This window comes from Salvelinus sp. IW2-2015, linkage group LG4q.2 (assembly GCF_002910315.2).
Source record: "Salvelinus sp. IW2-2015 linkage group LG4q.2, ASM291031v2, whole genome shotgun sequence".
Taxonomy (NCBI): Eukaryota; Metazoa; Chordata; class Actinopteri; order Salmoniformes; family Salmonidae; genus Salvelinus; species Salvelinus sp. IW2-2015.
The window spans coordinates 7,773,864-7,784,286 of NC_036843.1; the positions used below are offsets into that span (position 1 = coordinate 7,773,864).

The following is a 10,423-nucleotide window of genomic DNA, read 5'->3' on the forward strand; positions in this document are numbered from 1 at the left end:
TTTATTCTTCCAGAATTACTTTGAATGAGCTACAGGACCAAAAAATAAAAACCCATCCAACCAAAAGTCCTGTGGTGTTTGCATAATATTGTTATTCGATCGTATGAGGAACCCAAGAAGCGACGTAATAGTTAACAGTGATCCTTTATTCCAGTATTTAAACAAATAATTGATTCTCAACTGGGATATAATCAATGGTATACTCCAAACCAGGAAATTAACTGAAATCTCTCTGTCAAAATGAGAGGGAGGAACGACTGGAGACTGCGACCACAGACGCAGGTTTCGCTTTCCGCGGTAAGGCACTGGCCGTTAGGGTGACATAGACACCTGCTCAACGCCCAGCATCCTGAAGAAGGCCAAGAGAAACACCGACAGGGACGAACAAGGACACCAGGAACAGCAAACATCAAACATAGAATCGGACAAGGACAGAAGCGGAAAAACAAGAGGGAGAAATAGGGACTCTAAATCATTATGGGCATATAATTAGGGACAGGTATGCTAGAAGGACCTAATGTGTGAAAGAGTAAATAAGGTCGGTAAGGAGAATGAGAAACAAAGCTGGAGCAGGAACGGAACGACTGAGAGAGAGAGAGCGCGGAGAGGGATATAGAGAGGGCAGGAGAGAGAGAGAGCGCGGAACAGAAGAACTAATAAGACCAAGCAAAGAGGAAGCACAAGGGACAAGACATGTATTAATCAATGAACAAAAACATGGACAGTACCCCCCCACTCACCGAGGCGCCTCTCTTGGCGCACTCGAGGAGGAACCCTGGCGCAATCGAAGGAAAATCATCAATCAACGAACTGGTCCTAGCACGTCCCGAGATGGAACCCCAACTCCTTCGCTCAGCGACCGTAACCCTCCCAAAATCCACTAAGGAAAGTACTTGGTGACCACGCTCCCCTGAGAGAACGCGATGTCCATGATCTTCCGTACCTTGTAAATAGGTAGCGCCCTCAACAAGGACGGGGGGAGCGGGGAGGCGAAGAACGAACACGGCCGCGGCGCCGAAGAAAACTTGACACAAGAGACATGGAAACAGGAGTGATGCGAACTAAGATGTGCGGGGAAAGAAGCAGTCCACAAGCGACGAGGGATTGACGACCTTGCAGAGACACGGAAACGGACAATGAACCGCGGGAGTCAATAACTGCCAGAAGCTTTCGAGTAAAGGGAAGCGTACAGTAAGTGGAAAAGACCCACACTCTCTGAACCGCCGACAATACCTAGGACTCTAATCCATACGTTTGTATCTCTGTGCGGCTTCTCACAGTCTCGTTCGCCCCTCGGTACACAAGACAACAGTGCGCCAGTACCTGACCCTCCTCCCAGTATTGCGCTCACAACGTCTCGACAACAAGCCTGAGCGGCAACGGGGAACGCTGGACTCGGCGAGCGGGACGACAATAAAACAGAGAGGCTGGTAGCAAGACTACTTCTGCACATACTACGGCGGACAGACCCAGGGGGTAAGCAGGCAAAATGAAGGCAAGCGAGTTTGTGAGCGATCTAGCGCTCAGCCCAGGGGAGCCTGCCTCTTTGCCTCAAGACAGGCGTTTCGAAAATCGCGATAAGGCTTTCAGCTAATATTTGCGACCTAATCGAGCGCTGATGGCCCTTTCTTGCTTTCCTGACCGTTAATAAGGGGAGATTGAACCCGGGAACATAGATGCTGACGGACACCACAATCAGTTTAAGCGACAGAACTCCCTCCAAAACTCGTGACCGTGTATGTTGCGTGATTTCCTCTCGTCTGAAAACCGGCGTTTCTAAACGGGAGAGGCCATCGAATTCTGAACACCATTTCTCAGATGAATGATTTTGCGTCTCTCTAGACAGGACTATATGGAGTTTAGCGAGGGGAATAGAAAATGTTGTCCGCCTTAGTAAGAACCCTATCGTAATGTATAACCGTAAGAATCACAGTCTTCCCCGCAGTCACGACACGGCAGACCAAGCGCGTAATAATATCAGTCTCAAGCCGACGTTGTGAGGACTCCCAATGGTTGTGCTTGAGCAGAAGGAATGGGAAGCGGTCTGAGCGACCGGCAAGGAGGAGAGTTATCTCCGGCTGTACATCTAACTGCTCTGCGCGCATTCGCGAACAAGGCTAAGGTCTCTCCACGATATTAACGTGCGCTGTGTCCCGCTCTTTCGTCTCTGAGCGTTAGCCAGGCCAAATACCGCTTCGATAGGAAGCAAGCGTTACCCCGAACGCCGCTTTGCTTGGGGCAGCTAACCTATCTGGCATGCAGTTGCGGGCGGTATGGCCCCAAGGCCCACTGAATTCACAGCACACAGCCGCAGTACGAGTTATTGCAGACAGGAACGCAACAGAAGGCGGTTACTAGGACAGCGCGCGGCGACCGCACAGTGTGCCATCACAGCAGCAAGATTTGTGACCTGTTGCCACAAGAAAAGGTCAACCAGTGAAGAACAAACACCATTGTAAATACAACCCATATTTATGTTTATTTATTTTTCCTTTTGTACTTTAACCATTTGTACATCGTTACAACACTGTATATATACATAATATGACATTTGTAATGTCATTATTCTTTTGGAACTTCTGTGAGTGTAATGTTTACTGTTCATTTTTATTGTTTATTTCACTTTTGTATATTATCTACCTCACTTGCTTTGGCAATGTTAACATATGTTTCCCATGCCAATAAAGCCCCTTAAACTGAATTGAATTGTTGTCTCGGGGCGAACTTTCTTTCAGCCAGCAATGCCAGCCCAAATCATCAGTGGATAAGAAGTGATTTACTGTCAGTTTCTGTAATATTTCTGACCATGTCTGTTGGATCAAAATGGTGRTGCTGCTGGGCGACCACAGCAAGTGTATCACACACGTTTTTATAACTTTGCTCGACTAGCACACAGCTCTTGTGCAGAGGGTTTAGAAAGCACTATGATGTTTATTTTGTGTAAACCTTTGACATAGCTTCCTCGTAGCAGTTTGGTTTTCTCACATATCTCTACGTTCTGTTGCATTCTGCAGACATTGTACATGGTGAACAACAGCCACATGCATCAAGCATGACTTGGCAACCTCATTCTATTCATAATGTTCTGTAGAATCTCTACCCAAAACTTTGTAAACAACAAACAAGGTTGGAACAGATTCTAAAGAACGTGTTCCTGAGAATTCCATACATCCTTTATTCTGGTATCAACAGTATGCACTTGTCAGTGMGTAGCTAATAACTAACTGCATGAACCACTTAGCTTACATTTTTATTTTGAACCTGAGGACGTCAAATGTCACTCATAGTTTTCCTCTTAGTCTCATGTCAAAGTGGATGGGAACAATGTCACAAAAGCTTTTGCACTTTTAATGGAATATTGTGAAAACATCCTGGGTGTAGCTGCTACTACAACAATAATGTTTCATTCTACTGTTAATGTCGGCCTATTCCCAACCTTGATACAGTATTTTTTWAATTGAATGACATTTTTTTWATTTAACCTTTTATTTAACTAGGCAAGTCAGTGTTAAGAACAAATTGTTATTTACAATGACGGCCAAACTTTAACGACGCTGGGCCAATTGTGTGCCGCCCTATGGGACTCCTAATCACGGGCGGATGTGATACAGCCTGGATTTGAACCAGGGACTGTAGTGACTTCTCTTGCAATGAGATGCAGTGCCTTAGACCGCCGCGTCACTCGGGAGCCAAGTATTATGTAACAGAATGTGCCGTTGATCCATTCCTTTTTCATGTGAGTACTGAACTCCAGTGGATGTATAGATTGGACAACAGTAATATGCTCTATTAATTTGATAGGCTAAATTGCATGTACTCCAAGACTCCCCTACATTTGATTTCAATTGATTTGTCATATCCCAAAAACTATTTTCAATTAACTGCAAAGTTTCTCATATTTGCCCTATTTGTTTCCCAGCAGTGTCCCAGCAGTTTTACTTGATAGCCACATGACTGACTGTGCAGTTGTGTCAATACTATTTTAGGTGACAACCTGACTTTTGATACATGAAGGAACTTTAATTCAGCAACTCATGCTTCTCACAAGACGTGACTGACCGTGCCCTCCTAACCGTGTCCCTCTTCACTACCCATTAGTCAATTAATTCAGGCCGACTGGTCAAAAGCCACATTCTTCACTTACATCCTTTTCTTCAATGAGTTCAGTTGCTGTGTGTGTGTGTGTGTGTGTGTATATAGGGTCATTGAAGAGGAGTAGCGTTCAGTAAGTAATTAAACTAATATGTTGCAGAGTAGCTGCAAAGGAACTACTACACTGTGGCCTTGATCAGAGTACAACACTGTTGATGTCCTGAGTCCCACAAATGAATTTTGTCTGTGTTGACCAAGGATGGATTAGATAACGCCCCTTTTCTACTGATACAATATAGACTAGAGTTGCCACAATTTTTTTTTATGTGCAACATAAATATTAATACATAATCCTTTGAAGTGTTATGGTCTAAGAGTGAGGGTTGTTGATTCATCACATCTAATGATTGTTGTTTTTGGTTTAGTCTTCGGTTTCAATCAACTTTGAAACCAACTAATCTGAAAACAAATCAGTCCTGCCTTTTCTGTATTTGTTTTGCACCGTTCCTGTCAGTTCAATTACTTGCTAAGACAGTTATTTCATCTTGTTAAAGAGTAGAGTGCTTTGAGTATTTAAACACAGAAAAACACTACAGTTTCTGTGTTACCTTACTGACTGAACTTCCCATCTGTTGTTGACGGATTWTTTTTCAACATGGTGGCAAGGGTAGGGGTTGTGTGTGTGTGTGGGGGTTCTTCTACTTCCCTTGCTGTGCTGGGCGCCGCTGTTAAATGTAATATAGGGAAAAAATATAGGAAAAATACTGCTTATCTGACCCTTTTTGCTTAGGCACTACCACTCCATTGAGCCCTGTGCCAATTAGTCCCTGTATCTATGTGGTCTGCCGCCAAGCCAGGATGAGATGCTGACGACCCTAAAATCCCCCCCCCCCCTCTCTCTCTCTCAAATAACTTTAGTTGATAGAAAAGGGCCTAAGATAAMGCAACGTTTCTGAGATGTCCCTCTCTAAGAGGCCTTCATTTGGCTGGGCTGGTGAATTTACATGGACATCACTTAGTGTAACAGTCTAATTCCTTAGCAAGACTTTCTCTGTCACATATCATATATCGCTGTCCTCTCCCATGCCAAAATAACCAGCTACTTCARCCAAGGTTGCCTGTGGTCTGAGTCTCTTAGCTCTATAAGGGCTCTTTCCTAGCATTGCACTCCAGGGGATGCACTTTGCCATACTCCTGGAGTTGTCCCTCAGCTGGTAATCATGCTGCACCTCACCTCCTTCTAAGATCTGAGGTGTGCTGTGGACAGTTGGAGGACAGAGGTCCATGGCTTCAGTGGTGTCTGGGAACACCATGTCCCTGTAAGACCATACAGGTTCTACCCCCGAGTAATGGTCCCCTTGCTTTCTCTCTGTGAGACTGTAGCTTGTCTTGTGTCCACAGCCAGGTGAGGGAGAYGCTGAAGAAGAATTTGGAGCAGATGAAGTCTCAGGACCCTAACTTTCGACCAGGTCTGGTTGTGTTACAGGTAAGTGCAAGAGTTTGTTTTTAGGGCTGTAGTTCAAATCTTGATTCTGTCCATGTAGCCTATTTTCCCATGGCCTGTTTCCTTAGATTGTCTATGGGTAGTATTTGTACCATTTGAGTGTACTTGAGATGGTAATGAATTTGTGTTGTGTGCTAAAAGGGATACAGAATAAAGCCTGGGGGTCATATCTTTCCTCAGGCAGATTCAGAACCACTCGCTCAGTGGAGAGGAGAATTTATTCCATTCTTATACTTATATAGTTGAATCATGAAACGTAATGTATATAATAACTGACATTGGTTATTCGATCATTGACTGGTTTTTAAAGCGTTATTGCAACACATGAAGACTACATATTTGCTCCAATGTGCTGTGTACTTTTCAGGTGTGGGACAGAGATGATTCAAGCCTCTACATCAGCATGAAGCTGAAGGCAGCAGCTGAGGTAAATAACAGTKGAAAGTTTGACGTGATTATTTATGTTTGATACATGTTCCACGTTGTTCCCTGTTCACTTCATAAACTCTGTTTTTCTTGTGCCTATTGTAGATTGGAATAAATGCCACACACCTAAGGCTCCCGAGGACTGCCACAGAGGATGAGGTGAGGAGGGATCCTGAGGGGGTTGACTTCACAGCTTGCATAGCGTTTCTTCCTAGTGATCCCTGCAGGCCACTTTGTCACTCTCTTTGTCTCAGTCATTCCCTTTCTTTTGATTTATTTCCCTTCCTCTCTCTTTTACACACCCAACATCTCTGTAGGTTRTGCACAGCATTACGGAGGTGAATGAGAACTCTGCTATCCATGGCCTCATCGTTCAGCTGCCTCTAGACTCCATCCACAAAATAGATACTGAGAAGGTGACTAACGCTGTGGCCTCAGTGAAGGATGTGGATGGGAAAGAACTAAGATGTTTCAACATGTTTGTGATGTTCTGTGTGACCAGTTTACTGTCAATCAAACTGTGATAAACTCTCAAAAACGGTTTTCATTTTATTTTGTGACACTCCGGCAAATCATGGAGATTTCACGTCCACATCTTTGCCATTCTTGAAACGTTCTAGTTGAATTTGTGAAGTATAAGCCATGATTATCTTGTYTTTATTGGACAATTGGCCTAATTTTTGACTTGGTGTGTTTAGGAAGATCCATTCATTCCCCACTCCTCTAAATTACTCTGTTGCAGGTTTCCCCCCCCCAAAAAAATTGATATTAAAGAATGTAAAAAAGTCAACAAATCAGCTCCAATTGATTTTAATTTTGGTTATCTGTTCCGAGGTATTGCCATGCATACAGCGCATTCGGAAAGTATTCAGACCCCTTGACTTTTCCGCATTTGGTTACGTTACAGCCTTATTCTAGAATGGTTTAAATKGTTTTTTCCCATCATCAATCTACACACAATACCCCTTAATGACAAATCAAAAACAGGTTTTTAGCAATGTTTGCAAATATATAAAAATAATAAAACTGAAATATCACATTTACATAAGTATTCAGACCCTTTACTCAGTACTTTGTTGAAGTACCTTTGGCAGTGATTACAGCCTCGAGTCTTCTTGGGTATGATGACGCTACAAGCCTGGCATACCTGTATTTGGGGAGTTTCTCCCATTCTTCTCTGCAGATCGTCTCAAGCGCTGTCAGGTTGGATGGAGAGCGTCGCTGCACAGCTATTTTCAGGTCTCTCCAGAGATGTTCGATCGGGTTTAAGTCCGGGCTCTGGCTGGGCTGCTCAAGGACATTCAGAGACTTGTCCCGAAGCCACTCCTGCGTTGTTTTGGCTGTGTGCTAAGGGTCATTGTCCTGTTGGAAGGTGAACCTTCACCCCAGTCTAAGAATCTGCTCCAGAGCGCTCAGGATTTCATCAAGAATCTCCCTGTACTTTGCTCCATTCACCTTTTCCTCAGTCCTGACTAGTCTCCCAGTCCCTTCCGCTGAAAAACATCCCCACAGCATGATGCTGCCACCACCATGCTTCACCGTAGGGATGGTGCAAGGTTTCCTCCAGATGTGACACTTGGCATTCAGGCCAAAGAGTTCCATCTTGGTTTCATCAGACCAGAGAATCTTGTTTCTCATGTTCTGAGTCTTTTAGGTGCCTTTTGGTAAACKAGCAGGCTGTCCTGTGACTTTTACTGAGGAGTGGATTCCGTCTGGCCACTCTACCATAAAGGCCTGATTGGTGGAGTGCTGCAGAGATGGTTGTCCTTCTGGAAGGTTTTCCCATCTCCACAGAGGAACTCTGGAGCTCTGTCAGAGTGACCATCGGGTTCTTTGGCACTTCACTGACCAAGGCCCTTCTCCCCCGATTGTTCAGTTTGGTCTGGCGGCCAGCTCTAGGAAGGGTCTTGGTGGTTCCAAACTTCTTCCATTTAAGAATGATGGAGGCCACTGTGTTCTTGGGGACCTTCAATGCTGCAGAACATTTTTGGTACCCARTCCCAGATTTGTGCCCTCGACACAATCCTGTCTCGGAGCTCTACGGACAATTCCTTCAACCTCATGGCTTGGTTTTTGCTCTGACATGCACTGTCAGCTGTGGGACCTTATATAGACAGGTGTGTGCCTTTCCAAATCATGTCCAATCAATTAAATTTACCACAGGTGAACTCCCAAGTTGTAGAAACATCTCAAGGATGATCAATGGAAACAGGATGCACCTGAGCTCAATTTCGAGTCTCATAGCAAAGGGTCTGAATACTTATGTAAATAAGGTATTTCTGWTTAATAKATTTGCTAAAATTTCAAAAAAACGAACTGTTTTTGCTTTGTCATTATGGGGTARTGTGTGTAGATTGAGGAACAAAATTAATTTAATCAATTTCAGAATAAGGCTGTAACGTAATAAAATMTGGAAAAAGTTAAGGGGTCTGAATACTTTCCGAATGCACTGTAATAGAGAGAGATATTGTATGTGTGACCGTATACAAATGTAAGCAAGGTTTAGTCAAATATTACWAAACCTTGAGCATCCGCTTAAGAACAAATCAGCCCGCGGCTGAATCTATACTGAACAAATATATAAACYCAACATGTGTGTTCGTCCCATGTTTCATGAGCTGGAAAAAATGTTCCATACGCATGAAAAGCTTCTCTCAAAGTTTGTGCACAAATTTGTTAACATCTCTGTAYGTGAGCATTTCTCTTTTGCCAAGAAAGTCCATCCACCCGACAGATGTGGCATGARTAAACAGCATGATAATTACAAAGGTGCATCTTGTGCTGGGGTCAATAAGACCACTCTAAAATGTCCGGTTTTGTCACACAACACAATGCCACAGATGACTCAAGTTTTGAGGGAGCATGCAATTGTCATGTTGACTGCAGGAATGTCACCAGAACTGTTGTCAGTGAWTTGAATGTTAATTTCTCTACCATTAGCCGCCTCATGTTTTAGAGAATTTGGCAGTACGTCCAACCGGCCTCACAACCGCAGACCACATGTAACCACACCAACCCAGGACCTCCACATCCAGGTTCTTTACCTGCGGGATCATCTGAGACGAGGCACCCAGACAGCTGATGAAACAGAGGTGTATTTCTGTCTGTAATAAAGCCCTTTTGTGGGGAAAAACTCATTCTGATTGGCTGGGCCTGGCGCCCAAGCGGGAGGGCCTATGCCCTCCCAGACCCACCGATGGCTGCGCCCCTGCCCAGTCATGTGAAATCCATAGATTAGGGCCTAATGAATTTATTTAAATTGACTGATTTCCTTATATGAACTGTAACTCAGTAAAATCGTTGGAGTTATGTTTATTTTTGTTCCGTGTAGTTGATGATCCCTGCTCTATTGATTCTGATTGTCCTCTGGGCTTACTGAGAGACCAGTAAAGTAGCTTCTGCACTGCACTTAGCTGGGCCTGTTTAAAAAGATAAGACCTGAATTACTAGAGTACCAATGATGAGGACATTGATTTATGTCATCAGCTCAAAATAGTAATGATTTTTTCTGAGGGTTCTAATCATGCATAGCTTGTGTTGGGGAGATGATGGAATGGGGAACTGAAAGAAGGCATAGGAAATACAGTATATTGTCGAGAGAGGCTATATGAGTATGTACAGTGTGGTCTGAAATTGACACCCTTTATAAATATGAGCAATAATGACTGTATAAAATAAACGATTAAAATACTGTATGCTCCAAAAAATGGGGGAATTATATCATTTTATACCAATACAATTGCTCAGAGAATGACTTTGTTTAACGTGAATAATGATGAGTAATCGTGAATAATGATGAGTATTCGTGAATAATGATGAGTGAAAAAGTTACGGAGGGCCAAAGATCATACCCCCAATATATGCTAACCTCTCACCATTACCAATAACGGGAGGTTAGCATGTCTCGGGGMTATGATCTTTGACCTCTGTAACTTTCTCACTCATCATTATTCACGACTCATTCAGGATTTTTCATMATCATGGTAGGATCCACATTAATGTACAAGTGTTCACAAACATATTATATTCTTATTTAGAGTAAAAATGACTCCAAAATGAACTACAAATGCAACCAACAAGTTTGTAGCATCAGAAGCATGCTGTGAATATGGGACCAAATACTAAACTTTTGACTTTTTATTTCTAAGAATCTTTAAGGGTGTCAATAATTTCGGCCCCCTACTTAAAAAAAAGACTTATTAAACAAAAGCTCTTTCTCTGAGCAATTGTATTAGTATAAAATTATATAATTTCCAGAATGTTTTTGAGCATATAATATAGCTTAGTATTTGAATAAACCATTTTTAAAATCATTATTGCTAATCTTTATCAAGGGTGTCAATAATTTCGGACCCCACTGTATGTGTAAGTATGACTAACTCTTAGTGGTTAGAAGTGTTG

At 43.1% G+C, this 10,423-nt stretch overlaps 1 pseudogene; it reads left to right on the forward strand.

The window, feature by feature from the left end:
• Window positions 1–10,423, forward strand: part of LOC111962959 (C-1-tetrahydrofolate synthase, cytoplasmic-like) — a 29,773-nt pseudogene that overhangs the window by 4,698 nt on the left and 14,652 nt on the right.